We start from the raw sequence: 19837 nt of genomic DNA on the forward strand, positions 1-19837 counted from the left end.
GGCAACTTTTCACAGCAAAGATATTGAAGCCTGGAATGTACAAACTGCTATAGGATTCACCAATATCCTACAGAAACTAGATTTTTGAAATGTTCATAGTACTCTATTTTGTAACAAGGAAGGGGGTGACACTCCCTTTGTCACTTCCCTACCACACAGAGGTTAGCTGGTTATTTTGTGGCAAAGTCCTTAAAAGAGTTTTCAAACTAAAAGATAGCTTCCTTTCACACAAAGGTGCATGTTTCACATATACTGACCTTTTCTGTGGTGTCCTTTAACAGTCAGTGGCTATTTTTTAAAAACCATTATAATAAACACTCAATATAGCTCTTCAAGGTTAAGTTGATATTTAACAATGAGTGAGAAAATAACTGCTTTGGACGGAAACTCAGTTCATGGAGAGAACATTTGGAGAACAGATATTTGTGTTTTCATTGTTATGTAATTTTATTGCCAAAAATGATGTAAGGGCTTCCCTGGTGGTGCAGTGGTTGAGAGTCCGCCTGCCGATGCAGGGGACACGGGTTCGTGCCCCGGTCCGGGAAGATCCCACATGCCGTGGAGCGGCTGGGCCCGTGAGCCATGGCCGCTGAGCCTGCGCATCCGGAGCCTGTGCTCCGCAACGGGAGAGGCCACAGCAGTGAGAGGTCCGCCTACCGCAAAAAAAAAGAAGTAAGAATTTGAGGGGGAAAATGAGTACTATATCAATAGGTAAAAGGACAGGTAATCTGTAAACAAATTATAATGTATCCAATACTTCCTCCTCATAACAAGTTGGCCAATTACTTACATCAGTTTAGTAGAATATTTTTTTCTGCTTATAAAGTAGAACGTCTAAGGCATCAAAATAACCACAGGATCAAGCAAATATCTAGAGTCTCTCAGTTACTCTTTCCAAAAACATAATATAAACTGATTTTTATGCTTCATGATATATAAAATAATAAGAAAGTGAGCTGATCAAAGTGAGGATGTTTCAAACAGATTCTTGAGAATACATCAGACTTCCAGTTCATGTTGGGATCATCATACACCATATTTTTAACACATCATCACATCCAATGTACTATTCAATTAGACTTTCCCAGGCTGATGGCGTTGGGAAATTTTATTTTTAAAAAAAAACAAACAAAAAGTTGAAGAGAAGGCAGTAGCCTTTCTCCAGAGGGAGTGACCAAGAGAAAAATTCTGTTTGTCCAGGGGTTATTTATGCACAGAGCCTACACCTTGGTTTTCACACTGGGTAAAACTCACCAGGCTCCTTTGGAACAAAGGAGAAGCAGACTCAAATAAGAAGCAGACTTAAATTAGAGGAATAAAAATCCGCCACCCACCGAATCATTTCACCTCACAAATATGGAAGAAGCCCACACTGCTGTTCATGAAGCTTCTTTCTAGATGGTTTCTATAGGTGTAGGAGCAGCAGCAGCTGCCCTGAGAGACCAGACATGGATCTTTGATGCCACCTTATTTGAGGATTCCACACACTCTCTCTTGATGAGCCTTCAGGTTACAGAAGTCAAACCTCATCAGACCCTTAGGAATCCTGTAAGTCTGGAGTACGTTCCTGCAGGTGCCATCTGCTACTGGTCATCTTACTGTAGTGGGTGGAATTTCTTCCCCAAAATGTGGGAGAACGACAGTTACTGAAAATACAGCTATTTGATGATCTTTCCAGAACTATGGGGGAAAAGCATGGTATCAACTCTTTCAGCCCATGACAGTGGAAATCAAATCACAATGGGAAAGTCTCTAGTTTTTTTTGTGATTAGCTTTGAAGTTCTGAACAAGAGGAGAGAGGGAAAATGTTTTCAAGATGTTTCCTTGGGGCTTCCCTGGTGGCGCAGTGGTTGAGAATCTGCCTGCCAATGCAGGGGACACGGGTTCGAGCCCTGGTCTGGGAAGATCCCCCATGCCGCAGAGCAACTAGGCCTGTGAGCCACAACTACTGAGCCTGTGCGTCTGGAGCCTGTGCTCCACAACAAGAGAGGCCGCAGCAGTGAGAGGCCCGCGTACCACAAAAAAAAAAAAAAAAAAGACACATGCACCCCAATTTCATTGCAGCACTATTTACAATAGCCATGGAAGCAACTGAAATGTCCATCGACAGATGAATGGATAAAGAAGATGTGGTACATATATATAATGGAATATTACTCAGCCATAAAAAGAAATGAAATTGGGTCATTTGTAATGATATGGATGGACCTAGAATGCATATATGTGGAATCTAGAAAAATGATACAGATGAACATATTTATAGGGCAGGAATAGAAATGCAGATGTAGAGAATGGACATGTGGACACAGGGAGGGAAGGGGAGGGTGGGATGAATTGGGAGATTAGGTTTAACATGAATACACTACCATGTGTAAAATAGATAGCTAGTGGGAACCTGCTGTATAGCACAGGGAGCTCAGCTCGGTGCTCTGTGATGATCTAGATGGGGGGGCGGGAGGTCCAAGAGGGAAGGAATATATACATATAGCTCATTCACTTCATTGTACAGCAGAAAATAACACAACATTGTAAAGCAATTATACTCCAATAAAAAACAAACAAAACAACTACAATGATTTGTCCAAGGCTATAGAATTGGTGTCAGTGGTACTTGTGTTAATCTGCTTTTTCCAAACATCTAAGGCCTTTAAAGCTTCCTGGGCACGTTGCTTTCCTACCTGTACCCACTGGACAAATAATCCCAGCAGGCTAGTTTCAGATGGCGCTATCCCTGAAAATGACACCATTATCTTTGTTTTATGTGAGGGCTCAAGTTTACTCTTTAGGCATTTCTAGCTAAATGCCTAGTGATTCTGAGCTACAGCATAACCCAAAACTGAAATTGTCGATCATGAAGAAGATTCTCCAAAGAAAATATTAGACTAAGAAAGCAATTATGCTGGAGGAGAGGTGTAGAATATAGTGGATGACAAGCAGGCAAGGGAATAAAAGCAGTCTTATCCTGAAAATTAACTCTGATTTAAGTTTAACACCATGCAAAAGACTACAAAAGACTACAACGGAATCTATTTTGAGGGGTCTTCTACAACATATCATCCAAATCAATAGGGGCATTTATTTATTTTAAATTTATTTATTTTTGGCTGCGTTGGGTTTTCATTGCTGCACACGGGCTTTCTCTAGTTGCGGCGGGCAGGGCTACTCTTTGTTGCGGTGCGCAGGCTTCTCATTGTGGTGGCTTCTCTTGTTGCGGAGCACGGGCTCTAGGCGTGCAGGCTTCAGTAGTTGTGGCACGCGGGCTCAGTAGTTGTGGCTCACGGGCTCTAGAGCGCAGGCTCAGTAGCTGTGGTGCACGGGCTTAGTTGCTCTCTGGCATGTGGGATCTTCCCGGACCAGGGCTCGAACCCGTGTCCCCTGCATTGGCAGGTGGATTCTTAACCATCGCGCCACCAGGGAAGTCCCGGGGCATTTATTTTTATTGACTGTTAAATCTTCCAAATCAATAAGGGTATTTATTTTTATTGAATGCTAAAACATCAACAATTCAGCTCTTCTAGAGCAGAACCAACCTTTTTAACCATAGTTTCTTTTCCCATAGCTCCAAATACACCCTTAGCTATTATTGCATTCTTTTCAGAAATCCTTTTTGGAGCTCTGTAATCTCCTCCTCCTGTACCCATGGCCTCAGAGGACTGTCTGAATTTTTATGACACCACCTGCTATGCACACAACAAACTCAAACTTTTAGAAGCTTATTAAAAATCAACAAATAAGGGACTTCCCTGGCGGCGCCGTGGTTAAGACTCTGCTCCCAATTCAGGGGGCCCAGGTTCGATCCCTGCTCAGAGAACTAGATCCCACATGCATGCTGCAACTAAGAGTTCACATGCCACAACTAAGGAGCCTATGTGCCACAACTAAGGAGCTGGTGAGCCGCAACTAAGGAGCCCGCAAGCCACAACTAAGACCCAGGGCAACTAAATAAATAAATAAAATAAACAAATAAATATTATTGGTGTCATGAAAATGATAAGTCATATCTCTAGTTGCCACCTCCTTACTCTAACAGTCTCCTCCCAGATAAAAAGGTCATATCTGAATGTGAAATGGCACACGAGTATTGATGGAGTAATTCTTTGGTGACAGTCTCTGCTTTGGAGGCAGGGGTCACAGAGCACTAGGCCCTTGGTGAGTCTGGAAATGGAGATGTTGCAGAATTTTCCCTGTTTGTGTCTTCCTGAATGGTAATTCAAATATGAGTGATTTGGGCTCCAAATCATGGACATTGCATGCCAGCTCTTCTAGCACCGTAGTACTCTTAAGAGTGGTATCCACATCACCGGGGAACCTGTGAGAACTGCAGAATCTGCATTTTAACAGCATCCCCAGGGGATTCATACACACATTAAAGTTTTAGAAGCACTGTATATTAAAATTTGATATTCGCTGCTCTAGCACACACTCCTCCAAGATATTTCTGTGTATATAAACTAGAGCAGAAAATGTATTTTTCAGGGATTTAAGCTAAAAATCTTAAGGGTCATAGAAAAAAATTCCCTCTGAACATGAAAACATTTCATTAGTTAGCCAATATTTGGATATTTTTAGTATATGGTAGCAGGTTGCTAATTTTCCCCTCCGACTTAATACCAACGTGGTAGGAAAACACAATAGCAGAGGAAACTAAAGATATAAATCAATGATATCAATGATGTTTTTTAGTCATTGGGAGGAATTAGTTCTAACTGTAATGTGGTTGGGCCAGTGAGCTCATATGAGTGTCTTTGAAAGACAGCAACACAACCACAAACATGAACCATTATATTAGAGATCTAGTTCCTGAGGGGAATCTTCCTCCCTAAGGAAATTCTTCCCGGAGGATTCTTCAGTGTTTCATTCCTAGATTCACTCTGGAGTCCTATAACGCCCAGTGACTGAACTTGGCCATGAGCTCAAGGGCCCATCAATATTGTACCCTGTGGTGTCAAGGCATGAGTAGGTGGGGGCAGAAAGAGGAAGCAATCCACTTTGGAGACTGGATTCCCCATGCTCTACTTCCAGCAAAGCAAGAGCTTCATGCTGATTCAAAGTTTTCAGTAACAAATATACTATCTCATAGTTCGAAAACCAGGCAATGGGAACAAAGCCATGCCTCAATAAAGTAATGTTGAACTGGATAAATGTCTTCTAGATATTAAAACTTAAATGCTAGGGATGTGTGCACCTGCTTGGCCTCTAGCTTATTTCCTGAAAGAGAATTCTGACAGTACATTGGTGGATGGTGAGAAAATCCAAATAGAATATGGGTCCTATCAGCTGGCAAATATCAGACCGGAATGTATCTTCTTTGTTCCAAGTTGAGTAATCAGGAAAATTATATAACATGCAGCATTTGAAAATCAAAGAATATTCTTGCTCCAAAAATACAGAGAAAAATTATTCTTATTAATACTATGAAATCAGATAAAAAATTTTAAAGCACATTTGCAAAAACACAGAAGAAAGTAACTTTATAAAATTAATTTTAAAAAAACAATAAAAATAGAACCGAGATGCCAGAGTGATGTAAAAAGGTAGAGAGCAAGGACACAACACAAACTTAAAGAAATCTAACCTTGCAATAGCTAACTAAAGCCCATCTCAAAGGCACTGCAGAGCAGAAGGAACAGAGATAAAGATATGATAAAAAGACAGCCATAGATTACAAAGTTCCAATCAGTTGGCAATTGCTATCATTGAGAAAAACAACATAAAAGTGAGCCTCCTGGCTAATGGCTGAGGTCGTCAGCAAATCCTTTTCCCCCAAACAAGTGCAAACAATCATCTGTGAAACATTTGTGCTTAAAAAACAGCTGAACTTTAAGTAGCAACAGTGGGAGTCTGACGCATTCTCGGCTGAAGCAGCTCCAAGCACTCCCCACCCCCTTCAGCTCAGTAAGGTTCTGCCAGGGCAGCAGGCAGGCTGTGCTTTGGTGGAAGGGAGTTCACTCCATGTGGAGTGGTTGGCAACACCTATGTCCAAAGGCGTTGTTGGTGGAGGTGATGACCTCAGTGATGAGTGATTAAGGAGGGCCAATACCTGCCCAAGGTTGAGGTCATAACAGGGGCAAGTATATTTCTGGCTCAAGCTTGGCTAGGGCTGGGGTGAGTGGAAGCAGTGATTAACTGCAAATGAGGACAAAGGGACTTTGGGGGATGATGAAAATGTTCTGAAACCAAAAATCATTGAACTGTTTACCACTTAGCATGTATAAATTTTACATGAAATCGATACACCAATAAAAGTTTTTTAAAACTATATACACAAAGGAAAACTTGCTAGGGTGAAAAAAAAAGTTCCAAATCTACAGGTCTAATGAGCTCACCATGCCCCTGGCAAAAATTAATTTAATGTTGTTCAGTCTTCAACCTGGCAACAGTTTTATTTTCTTGGCAACAGTTTTATTTTTGTGATAAAAACTGTAAGAACTATGATCTTATCCATGCAGGAAAAGAAAGCCAAACAAAAAGATTACTTGCAAAGGAAGAATAATCACACTGAACCCAAGCTTCTCCTGTGCAAAAGTAAATGTCATGATAATAAAAGAAAGAAATTTTTACAGAATTTTAATAGGACAAGCTGAGCTCTCAGAATTATATGCCAGGCTAAGATGTAGCTCTTGTCAAGGGAATAGAAATTTAATCAAGTGTGCTCATTTGATGTACAAAAGAATTAGTTTATAGTTACAGTTGATTCCTCTGAATAGCAAACTGCATACATTTCAGATAAAGTTTAATTTGTAAACAATATTTTTCCCCAATACTTCATAGGAACACATCTATTGCAAATCTGAGGACTCAAGTTCAATTGCCTTCAGTGACAGGCAAGTAACACAAATGCAGGGAGAAGGTCAGGTGTATTTCCATGGTATGCCAGACTCATCATTTTGGGAGTTTAGTGCTACTCTCGATACTTAGCTTCTGCATCAGGGACACTTTAGGGAATGGTGAGGACTGTGGCAAACTGGAGTGAGTTCCAGAAGATTGACACTTTTCAAGAATGAAAAAACAAAACCTTATTGCTGGGTCTTTTAATTTTTCAAATCAGATTACCTAGATTTTTATATTAAAAAATCTTCAATTTACTCATCTGAAAATAGTTTGTCCAGAATCAGTGGCTTTCATGCTGTTTTATGCCATAGAAACCTTTCTTCAAATTAAACTCTCCATAAAACACAAAATATGAACCACAGCTAGATTATCTTTCAAATATCTATGATTCTATGGGATCCTAAATAAGAGTTGGCCAAGTAATCTCTTATCTAGCTGGTCAGCATATTTACCTCATGCCAATTTAACTCATTAGGTTAGCTCAAGCTAACATGTATTAAGTGATTATTATGGACCGGACACTGTGCCTTTATGGATGCATGATCCTACCATTGGCAGTCATACATACCTATTTCAGGGCAGGGAAAGCAGAACACCACAGAGGACATAGAAAACCCTGCTTTTAGAGGAGGAGGGGGAAAACGTCAGCCAAGGGCACATTTCCGTTGTGCCTTAAAGGATGGGTTAAGTTTTTCCAAGCAGAAATGGGTGTCTAGAAAAGCCTGAAGAAACACATATAGGTGTGAAAGTACATAATACCTCCAGGGAAAGTGAGATAGCTGGTACACAAAAGGAAACAGCACCCAGAAATTAGGCATTCACCTGTTTACTGGTAATTGAGTTATACTAATCAGTCATTTTCTTACCGTGTTTGCATGGAGGAGGAGAAAAAACAGACCTCAGAGTGGTGAGGATGTAAATCCCAGCTTACATGAATAAAACATTTATATAATTATATACTTTAAGTTAGAATCACAAGGATAATCTGTTATTTTAAATTGTTTTCTTTTTGAGTTAACAGATTTTTTTTTTTTTTTTTTTTTTTTTTGCTTTACGCGGGCCCCTCACGTGGCCTCTCCCGTTGCGGGGCACAGGCTCCGGACGCACAGGCTCAGCGGCCATGGCTCACGGGCCCAGACGCTCCGCGGCATGTGGGATCTTCCCGGATCGGGGCACGAACCCGTGTCCCCTGCATCGGCAGGCGGACTCTCAACCACTGCGCCACCAGGGAAGCCCCTGAGTTAACAGATTTTAATCCTAGAAATTAAGACTAGAAATGTTGATGAGAATCAAACCCATGATATTTTGTGTAAAAATCTGTACACTTTTGTGCTATAAATATTTATAAAATTTAAGAGGATTTGGCTTATTAAAATAAGATTATCCTTATTGTTCTCTCACATGGTGCAGGATGCAGCATCTCTGTGGGGTTTATTCCTGTGCCCGTCCTGTGTTTGTTGCCCTCTCTGTGCGGGCTGCAGTGAGGAGGTACAAAAAGGAAGCAGCCACGCTCCCTGTTCTCTAGGACTTAGTGTTTCACAGAAGTGATTTTGTGGAGAAGCCATTCTCCTCCACTGCAGGAAGGCAGTTGCCTTAAATTCTCTCTATAGAATTCTGAAATGCTTTCCTCAGAGACCAGGAGAAGGGCTCCAGAAGGTCAAAACCTTTCGCCATGACAATGTGGTACCTCAGAGGGTAGAGGAAACTCCAAAGTTCCCAAGCAAGCATTGATGTACTCCTAGAATCTACCACCAATTCTGGAAGAGTAAATACTTGAGTTTGTGCCCTGCCATGAGAGTTTTCATTCTGATTTTACCTCTTGAGCCTAGGGGGAGCTGGAAGGCGGGGCTTGTGCTAGGGTTACAGGATGGAATGAGCAAGGCTTCATCCCTCTACAACATCCTGCGTGAATTATAGGCTCTGACCCTGTCTTCTCTCAGCTCTTAACTCTGCTGAGACTTGAGAATCCTGAAGGTCTTGGTTCCAGCTCATCTCTCTACCCCCAGGGGCTGGGCCCCCAACCCTTAGGCACAGAATCACCATTCAGAGGAGGGACACATTCATGCTTCTTCCCATCTGGCTTTTCTGCATCCTGCTAGCAGTGGATACACTGTGCTAAGTGCTGAGTCCTATCAGGGGAAGAGATTCCTGCCCCCACCTCCTGGTTTGATGGTATGTTGAGCCATCTTGGGTTTCCTTAGGAAACACTGAGGCGGGGGCATCCCACAGTCCCCCATACCACACCACGAGGAAGCCACAGCACTTCCTGCCCTTACTCTCTCCTCTGTGGTAGGTCAGAAAGTGGGACTACAGGGGTGCCAACTTCTGAGAGAAATGAGGTGTCCAAAACAGAGTTCCCTCCCATCCACTCAGGGCAGCCTCTTTGTCTTTCTGCTTCCCAGTTCTCTCCTCCAAACACCAAAACTCCCTGGTCCCTGGCTGAACACTAGGATGCCATACCTGTTACCAGGTGATCACCAACTTCAACTTTTTTTTCTGCCCACCTGGGCTCACATGCTGCTATCAACTCCTTAGGCCCTAATAAAAAACCTTGCCATGGCAACTTCCAGAATTCCATTTTGTCTCCGGCTTTGGTTCTATGTATCAGCCCCTCCCCCCAGCCATGATCCTTCCCAGTTCCTCATTCACCCCCTTAGGTATTTGCCCTGCTCTTTTAATTGTAGAAAAACCACTCTTCTCATGATACACAGAGTCCCTCCACATTACTGTCACCTTGTCTCTACTTACCATCAGTGAAACGTCTGTGCTTTTAGCCAAGGCCAACCCCTCAACCTGTGACTCACTCCTATTATGTTACTTCTGCACCACAACATTGCTCTAGCACTTCTCCCTTTCTCTCCTCCATCATCAGTTTATTCCTCTAGACTGGATCTTTTCCGTCAACATCCAACATGCTATATCTCCTACCTTTAAAAAGCCCTCTTGATGCTATCTCATTTTTCTGCCCCTCTGTGGAACAAAGCTCCCTAAAGCAGTTGATTACACTTGCTATCACCAATTGCTCTTCCTCTCTCTCGAATCCACTCCCGTCATGCTTTTACCTCCACTTCTCACCTGAGTCTATTCTTCTCAAGGCCATGAATGATCTCTGTGTTGTTAAATCTAACGATCAACTCTGAGTCCTCATCTTACTTGGTGGATTGGCGACTTTTCATGCAGTTGATCACTTTCTCCTTGAAATACTTTCCTCTCTTGCCTTCCAGTATGCCACAGTCTCCTGGTTTTCCTCCTACCTCACTGGCTGCTACTTCTCAGTCTCTGCTTATTCGTTCCTACTTTGTCCTCCAAATTCTTAATGTTGGGGTGTCCCAGAGCCTGTCTTTAGATCTTCCCTTCATTTACGATCATTGCCTTGGTGATCTCATCCAGTCTCATGGTTTTACGTATCTTTCTCCCTTCCTTCTTTCCTTCCTTCCCTCCCTCCCTTTCTCTTTCTTCCTTCCTTCCTTCCTTCCTTTCTTCCTTCTTTTTCTTTCCTTCTTTCTTCCTTTCTTTCATTCTTCTCCTCTTCCTCCTTCATATTCATATTCATCTTCATCATCATCATCATCATTCAATCTTAATCTATCTTTCTATCTAGTCTTCTACAGCCAGGACCTTCCCTGAGGACCATCAAATTTCTGTGCTGAGAATAGACTGTTGGAAGTATGGTCTCAGGCAGAAGCTGGGAGATTAGTTATGATGCTACTGCAGTAATCATAGCAGCAGAGTGAGTGAGAGACGTCGTCATGTTCTGAATTCATTTCAGAAGGTAGAGACAACAGGATGGACTGGATATGGACAGTTAGGGAAACAATGTCAAGGATGACACCAATGTTTTTGTCCTGAACAACTAGAAAGATGGAGCTGCCATTAAGTGATGTTGGGAATACGGTGATTGGAGACTGTTTCATATGTGTCATTAGATGATGGCTTGGAGCAGGGAATCAGGAGTTCTTTGTTCTATAGTTTGAGGTGAATATTGGACATTCAAGTATATGTGTTGATTAGACAATTTGGGCATGTGAGACTATCCCATGCAATCATGAGCTCCATTGTGCAAGTCCTGTGTCTTTGTCATGTTAGCTATGGTCCCTTGCATATAGTAAGTAAATATTTTAACTGAGTGTTAAGATATTTCTCAAAATTATTTTTTAAGTTCTTTTTTGTCCAGTTTTGAGATATAATTGACATACAGCACTGTATAATTTTAAGGTGTACAGCATAATCAAGGTTATTTTTATTGTGACCTGAGGTCCTCATGAGCTGAGTACCCAGTAATCGTGTGTCAGCATTCCCTATTCCATAGCACTCATCATACTAATGTAATGATTTGTCTGCCTCCTAAGCCCAGACTTTCAATTCAAGTACTATTAAGGTATTATTATGCCACCACTATCCTAAGCCCTGGGGATATGAGACACTATTGTATTATTTAGGCAAGAATGGATGAGTAATCTAACAAGCAGAGGCAGTAAACACAGAAAAAAGGGGGCAAAGTTGAGATATATCAAGATTAGAACACAGTCATTGACTTCATGTTTGAGCTGAGCAAAAACACAGATTTATAGTTATACCAATCCCTGACACTGGAAAACAGTTTTGTGGGGTTGAGGGTGAGTATTCAGAAATTGTAAATTAATATGCATTGCCTTTGAAAACAAGGCTCAACTCACTGCTCTTCATCACACTATGGACAACAGACCAAAACTCAGTTTATTCATCTCCATCCCCTAAAAGCACTTGGGTATTGGGTTGGCTTCCTGGCTCAAGGTTCTTTAGAGTGCACAGCTAACCAGCCTTTTCTCTTATCATGCCCTCTTCAGGAACATGTCAACTTCTACCCCAGATATTCAGACCTCCATCTACATGCTCTCTCTCCCTGCTTCTCTCCCTGCCTACCCTTGGGAGTGGGGACCAGCCCCTCTCCATGTTCTACTGTGATCTTCATTCCCAGTGTCATTCAGTCCATGCAGCTGATAGACAGTGGAGGTGGGATAGAGGCAAGAGAGCTACAGCAGCCTCCCAAGTGAGTTCTCCAGAAATATCTAACCAATAACCAACAGGGAGCAGAGAGGGGAGACTCTATCATTTGCTTTTGACTGTTGTCATATTACCTATATGCTGTTGATAAACACAAAGCACCTGCTCAAGGCTGGAACACTGGCACTCTCCTAAAAACCTCCCTTCCAGAGTGTGGGCACATATAGAAGTCATCAGTGAATTTTGCCTGTGAGATTCCTGGCCACTCCTCCTTGACAGTTCTAGCCTCATGTCCACATTGCTCCTCTGGGCCGAAGGGCACCATGATAAAATTCAAGCCTGACCTCTACCTTCAATGTACCTTAGACAAGGGCCTTCCTTCTCTGTTCAAGTCCCTTTACCCGTAGTCCAGGGTGGGGGTGGGGTGGAATGCTACCCAGCTTAAGTGTGGGTTAAAGCCCCTTCCCCAGATAGGAAGGACATTTACCTCCCTTATGCCTTCCTTTTTTTTTTTTTTTTTTTTTTTGTGGTATGTGGGCCTCTCACTGTTGTGGCCTCTCCCGTTGCGGAGCACAGGCTCCGGACGCACAGGCCCAGCGGCCATGGCTCACGGGCCCAGCCGCTCCGCGGCATGTGGGATCTTCCCAGACCGGGGCACGAACCCGTTTCCCCTGCATCGGCAGGCGGACTCTCAACCACTGCGCCACCAGGGAAGCCCCTTTATGCCTTCCTTGAACACACCGCAGTGGAGAGAAGGAGCAGACAGACACCTCTCTGCTTAGAGATATACAGTGTATTTTGGGTGGCACCTCTGTCCACCTGCACATCAATGAAAATGACAGTAGCAGTCCTCTTCAAGGAATGCTGACGTTGGATAGACTACAAAGTCTCTTGACTGAGCTGGGTCTTCTTGAGCAGACCAGTGCTTCCCTCCAGAGGTGAGAGTTGGGAATTAGGGTGGGTTCCCTGGTTGGGTGACACAAGCCACTCGAGGACAGTGCAGTGCCGAGGGCAGCGGCAGGGGATGCCCAGGACTGAGGCAGAGTGGAGTTGATGGGAGCAGGGGCGGTGCCGGAGCTTACTGTCTGGGGAGTGGGGCACATCCAAGAACGCCAAGCCCACCTGCTTCTCAGTGGGCGGAAACTAGGCCTTAGGGTCCCCTCTTGTCTTCTCCATCTTAGTTTGCCCCTTGGGACTTCTGGCTGAAGCCAGGCTCTTTTCCACATTTTCTTTTCTGGTGTTGGCCACTTTCTCAGATGTGGAGGACATGGACTCCTCATGCCCTTTGCCTTTTGTCTTGGGGTTAATAAAGTGCAGAAAAGATTTCATCTTATTTCTCCAGCCAGATTCTGAAAAGCTGGGCCTCTTTTGAGTACGGCCTTGCATCACCTGCCCCTGAAAAACCTGACCTTGTAAAGTTTGGCCCTGCAACGGCTTACCCGGAGTGAGTTGGCCCAGGAAAGGCTGGCCCTGTGACACCTGAGGCACCACAGGCTGGGCATTCTCAGGAACCCTTGCTGGTTTGAGGATGACATTGAGCTTGGCTTGACTGTCTTGCAGGTCATTCTTCTCAGAGTCTTTCCCCCCAGGGACTCCAGGAGGTAGCTCTGGGAGTTTAAGCTGAGGGCGATGCTGGGGACAGTGTTGACAGGGAGCACCAGGGTGAAAGCGATGTCTCCGTTGCCAGGGGCTGCAGGGTGTCCCATTCAGAAGCATCCCTTCTGGCCTCTCGGTTTCAGCAGAGTGGCTTTTCTTTCTTGTGGAGGAGACTGCAAACGTGGCATCCCCTTCTCTGTGGTCCCCGGCCGATTTGGGTTTGCCTGGTTCCTCTCTCTTTTCTGCCAGTATGGGTACTTGGGCTAAGTCCTTGCTCTTGTCAGGGCTTTGGGGCTCAGGGCTCCAGGGCTCCTTCAGGCTGTGGTTGTTCACACTGGCCTCCAGCTGACCACAAAGCACCTGGGCCTCTGTCAGGTCCCCACTGGGTTGCGAGATATTGGAGGCCCAGTGGACAGAACCATGGGATACTGCACTGGAACTGGGTTGCTTCTGTTTCTGATATACTGCCTTCAACTCAGTGGCCAGCTGTTCTTTGAGATAGAGGCATTCTGGATCTGGGGCACGCGGCATATCTCGTGGGATGGGGAGTTCCTGGAGCAGTGTGTTTCCTTGGTTGTTTAGACTCCCAAGAGACTCCTGTGTGCATATGTTCTCTGAGGTTGCTACAAGTTGTTGTTTCCTGGACTTCCTTGCCTTTATGGGAATTCCCAGTTGTATCTCTAGCCTCTTCTTTCTCAGATGGAAATTTAGTTTGGCCAAGATGTGTTCTCCAAGTGAGGAGGGCCTCGCAGGCTCTGTCTGACTTTCTAGAGGCACCATCTCAATTACTTCTTCCACCTGCACTTCAGCCTGGAATTCATCTGCAATGTCTGCACAAGCCTTGTTGGCATCTTGAAAGCCTGACCCAGGACTTAGACCCTGCTCTTCAGGTGAGGTCATCTGAGTCAGAGGTTCTGTTGGGAATTTGATAGGCCTAGGTACCATCTCTGTGATCATAGCTTGGGAAGTGACTGCTGGGGCCATGACCCTAGAGGGAGCCACATAATAAAGAGCCGGCAGCCCTAACAAGAAGGCCAGACACTTGTGCCGTAAAGTTGTCTCCAGTTTCTCAATGGCTCCCTCGGACAGGGCTCGGAGCAGCTTAGGACGTTCAATGACAGCATCTGGTGAGGTTTGTTGCTGCTGATCAAGGGCCGTTGGCATCCAGGGTGTAATTTTCTGTTGTAGGTCCGAGTCACTTGCTGCCTGTAGTTCCAGGGGCTTGCTTTCTGGGATGCAGGTGAAGGGAGCCACTTCCAGGCCCCCAGGAATTATGCACTCCCAAGAGCTATATACACAGGCAGGGATGTTGCCCTGGTGAATCTGCCCACATTTGGAGTCGATATGGCTCTGCAATATTGCCTTGGTCTGGTCAAACAAGTGTGGCATGGGGACTGTCACTGGGTCCACAATGGGTGAGAATGGGTCATCAGCCCCAGTGGCCTCTAGAGATGCAGGCCGGGGACCATTCACACTGTCTAGGAATGTGCTGCTCTGGGACATAGTCTGCTGGTTAGTGGGGGACAGGAACAATTGAATGGACTGTTGGATCTTCTGCGGCAGGCCCTGGCAGTGGTGAATCAACTGTCTCTGGAGGTGGAATTCCAGCTGCCTCCTGGCATGCTGCTGCGGGAAGAATGGGACCTACTTGAGAATGGACCTGAGGATATGGGGAGGGGGAAGGGTAAGCTGTGATACAGCGAAAGAGAGGCATGGACATATATACACTACCAAACGTAAGGTAGATAGTGGGAAGCAGCCGCAGAGCACAGGGAGATCAGCTCGGTGCTTTGTGATCGCCTGGAGGGGTGGGATGGGGAGGGTGGGAGGGAGGGAGATGCATGAGGGAAGGGATGTGGGAACAGATGTATATGTATGACTGATTCACTTTGTTATAAAGCAGAAACTAATAAAAAAAATGCAAAAAAAATGCAAAAAAAAAAAGGGTCCTTTAAGCGGGGCTTGGACATGTTCTCATTCATGGAGAGGCCTTGAGAACCCAAGAAGGCGTCACCCAGGGACTCACTGTGCAGAGAAGGAAGACCACAGAATAGCTGGCTATATTTTGGCTGCACATGGCCCACTGAGTCATTAGCCTGTTGCCCAGGCATTAGATAGAGGCCACTTAATTCCTTAAGGGCTAAAGAGGGCAAGGCAAGAGCCATATGGTTTGGGATTTGCTGGTAACAGTGTATTTGTTCTGGGTCCATAATGGACCATTCAGAAACCCAGAAGGCCTGGGTAGGCTGGCCAGCCATACATGGACCCCAGTTCTGGTATGAAATGGTCCCAAATCTCTCAACAGAGAACTGAGAAGTATCATTCTGAATGAAAGAAACTGGTTGGTTATATACAGGTTGGTAAAATAATGGTGGATTTGGCATAAGCTGCCTCAGAGACTCTTCCACACGTCTGGGGAGCCCCCACCTCTGGAAATGCATCCATTTTTTTTACATGTAGCTCAAGAAGCCTCAGGACTTCAGGACTCAGGGACGGCAGGTGAGCAGGGAGGACAGTGACCATCTGCAAGGCCACAGGATGTATCAGGGTAGTAATTTCTTGGTTCAGGGTCAGCGGAGAGACCTGGGAATTTAAAGGCTGATGGCCTTGGTTCTCACAGACAAGGTTGAGGTTGCTCTGCATCATCTCCTGCAGCTTCACTGAAACCCTAGGTTCCTCAATCCTTGAAGAAAACATAGTCTCTGGCCCCCTGGGCACCTCTGGCACTTGAAATCCCTGCCTTAGCATGAGGTGTTCAGCCCAGAAATCATGGATGCTGGCTGCACCAGTTGACTGTGCAGCTGACTGGGTTAAGGATTTCTGTGACACTGTGAGGGTAGCAGATGGAAGTGAAAGGTCTTTGGAGTGTGGGCCATGCTCCAGACTCTGTTCAAAAGACACATTAGGGGCTTCCCTGGTGGTGCAGTGGTTGAGAGTCTGCCTGCTAATGCAGGGGACACGGGTTCGAGCCCTGGTCTGGGAGGATCCCACATGCCACGGAGCAACTAGGCCCGTGAGCCACAACTACTGAGCCTGCGCGTCTGGAGCCTGTGCTCCGCAACAAGAGAGGCCGCGATAGTGAGAGGCCCGCGCACCGCAATGAAGAGCAGCCCCCGCTTGCCACAACTAGAGAAAGCCCTCGCACAGAAACGAAGACCCAACACAGCAAAAATAAATAAATTAATTAATAAACTCCTACCCCCAACATCTAAATAAATAAATAAGCTGGGGAAAAAAAAAAAAAAGACACATTAGACATGGACAAAACCTCTAGGCAAGAAGAGCCCTGCGATGACCCCCCTGAAGTGGGGGAGATCAGAGTGTTCTCACCCACCACTACCTGCTCAATCTCCAGAGCCACAGCGTTGCAGGTTTGGCAGCAGGGATCTGCACACAGGATCTGCCGCACGCTCCCCTCCTGAGGAAGCCAGTCCTGGCTGGGAAGGGAAACATGGCAACCGTTTGTAACTGATGGAATGACATCTGCCTCTTTTCAAGTGTGTGGCCTGGAGATTGACACTGCCCCCCTTAGCCCTGTAAACTCTGAGGCCTGCACCCACTGGGTGTTTACTCATCTACTTGTCTTCCTAGGGAAATGTCATTTGGCAAGTTATGGTGTGCTGGGCTGAGAGCCTGGGGCTTGTTGGGCAAAGTCTCAGACAACTGAAAGGAACGCAGGGCCTTGAGAGCCTGGGAGGTGGGTGAGTTCTCTGCTGACCTGTGCTGAGAAGCTGAACTAGGAGAAGGCAACCAGGCAGATGGGGGAGCCCATGGTTACCTGATGGTGCAGCACCAGGAACACCACCAGATAGAACCTGGAGTCAGCCTCATTTGGGGCTACGGAGGTCCTTGTGGGAACTCTGCATTCTGGGGATTACAGGGCATACACAACATCTCTTGGAAGCCAATCCCTATTCTCTAGACATCTTAAGAGGGGGATAATATGACAAGCTCCTGCCTGAGGGCTGTCCCAGGAACTGGCCTCCCTGAAGATAAAACCAGAGGAGGTATGTCAGCAGGGTCCAGGGGTCTGCCCTTGAAAGGGTCTAGCTGTAAAGAGAATATGTAAATGATGACTGATTTATGCACTTAATTATCTAGCCTCCTAACTTGTCTTGTGGTTGAGTGAAAACCCATGTAGTTTTAAATCCTGCACTAGTCAAATCCTGAATTCCAGGACCTTCGTGAGCCTAGCCCAGAGCAGAACTGCAGGACTCCTGTCTCCTGAGACGTCTGATCCCACCCTCTCCTCTGGGAACCCTCAACCAGTGTCCAGGCTCCACTGTGTCTGGCTACCTCCCAGCCATTATGCTCCTCCCCAACCCTGCCCCAGGCCAAGTGGAGAAATGATCACAGGCCAGGCTGGGAGTTGGGAGACTGCAAAGAGCAAGAGATCACCTCCTCATGACAGACAGCAGCTCCCATGGCTTCTCCGCTTCTTCCCGGGAAAGTCTCCTAGCTGAGAAACCAGGAGACAGTGTTACATGGAACAGGAGAGGATTCAGGGACATCCTACAGGAAGCTGGAGATCTTTGAATGACAGGAGACTGCAAACCCCAACAGCCAGTGCTCTGACGCACGTCTGACTACAACGTAACCAGGTATGATGTGCTCTCCTGGACCTAATCTCCTTTGACCTTCACAACCACACTGTGAGTGAGACAGCATCATCATGCCCATTTTATGGATAACAAGACTGAGAGCTGAAGTGACGTTCACGGGGTCATAAAACTAGTAAATGACATAGTTAAGGACAGAGCCCTTACTAACTCACTCCCCTACTTCCTCTTCACTCCCAGGGGTAAGGTGGAGAATTCTGGAATATTCCCAGGCTCTGATTTCCCACCCAAAAAAGTCTTCTGGGAGAATTTGTCCACTTGGGGAACTGGGCCTTCAGTGGTTAGAGCACTTGGTGCCTGGCACCAGGGGTCATTGAGGGACAGGGTTCATGGGAGCCTCACCCACAGTGGACAGAAGTCAGAGCAGAGACTGGGACGTTACCTCTTGATGTTTTATCTTTAGCCCTTTGTTTGACTCTCCGGTGACGCTGAAAGGCAAAAGAGAGTGTGAAGCTGGGGTGCTCTCTTCTTTTCATGTCTAAACTGAGACAAAACCTGCAAATATTTCCCTAGCTTTTTCTGTGTTCCAATTTTACACATTCTCCTACCTTGCTTTTTCCTACTCTACCTTTTTCACACCATCATTTCCTTTCTCTTATTTCTGATTCATTTTTAGGCTCTTCATACTCCATACCTCCACCCCCATTCCCTGAACAAGTTCTGTGGAGAGATCAGGATAAGACAAGAGAAAGGGAAGAACAGAATAAAGGATGGGTGGCACAGTAGCCAAAGGACTTTAGCCATCCAAGGCCCTAAATGTCCACCAACCAGAAGAATCACCCAAGTATGAAGCTGTTCTGGGATCCAATGAGGAAACTTCCTCCATTAAAAAAAAAAACAAAAAAAAAAAAACAGGGGTAAGGGGTTAAGAGTAACAAGAGACAGTGAGGGGATAAAACCTTGTTTAAGGCTTAATTGGTTCAGTCGTAGTCATAGTGTTTCCCTACCCAGCAGCAGCTCCTGTTAGGTCCTAATCTTAAATCTTGGTGATTCTTTCTCACTTGCCAAATAATTAATGCAATAATGATGATGCAGCCATAAATGTAAAGAGGATATCCAACATCCCACAGAATAAAGGTAGGCCTCAACATAATCTAAACCTCACTAGCCATCCCCCTTTCTAGGCTTCCTAGGCTTTCAGGGTCTTAGAACCTAATGCCTCCAAATTCTAGACCTATCATCTCTGCCTCACAGAGCACAGAACCAGACCAGTAGACTGCATCACAAAGCCCTCCTGTTTCCCATCATGCATAGCATCACAGACCTTTATTTGTCTAGGAGAAACTCATGTGACACAGTGCAGAGCCTGAGCCTAAAGGTGCCAAGTCACAGGAAGCAAATACTCTTTCATGCTCTATTCTCTATATCCTGTTGGCTCAGCCTTCTTCTTTCAGATAACAGTCTGGCATCTATCCCCAGATAACTGAGTCTGCCCTAAAACAGACAGTGGCTACTGTCTGTCTTCCTCCTACTACAGAGGAACTCCATGAACTATATCACCTGTACTGGGAAGATAACTAGAAAACACACAAGAGGACAGTGCACACATTGTCTTGTTAAGTCTTGGACAGTGAAGGTTTTGATGCCACAGGCAATAGGTGGTCAGTATCAAGAGGTTCAGGAAAAGAACAGTGATTAATGTGTCAAGGAAAGGACATAGCTTCTGTTCTTTTAAATAACTTACTGAGAGTTAAAGAAGGAGTCCTCCCAGTCTCATCCCTAAGCTGGACAGTGTCAAAGGTACAAAGACATTTGAGTTATGTTACCTGCCTGCTCTCAAGACACTTAAAAACCTAGTTTCAAAGACA

At 45.3% G+C, this 19837-nt stretch overlaps 1 pseudogene across 1 annotated transcript in view; it reads right to left on the reverse strand.

The window, feature by feature from the left end:
• Positions 1–12766: 12766 nt before the first annotated feature.
• LOC307054782 (protein SPATA31F1-like) overlaps positions 12767–19837 on the reverse strand; it is a 32279-nt pseudogene continuing 25208 nt past the window's right edge. Inside the window, exons 2-6 of the transcript in view lie at positions 18412–18457; positions 17809–17869; positions 16745–16847; positions 15354–16296; positions 12767–15054 (exon numbers count right to left, since the gene is read on the reverse strand). The product of the transcript in view is annotated as a protein SPATA31F1-like (transcript). The remainder of the gene's footprint in view (positions 15055–15353; positions 16297–16744; positions 16848–17808; positions 17870–18411; positions 18458–19837) is intronic.

This window comes from Hyperoodon ampullatus (assembly GCF_949752795.1).
Source record: "Hyperoodon ampullatus genome assembly, chromosome: 6".
Lineage (NCBI taxonomy): Eukaryota > Metazoa > Chordata > Mammalia > Artiodactyla > Ziphiidae > Hyperoodon > Hyperoodon ampullatus.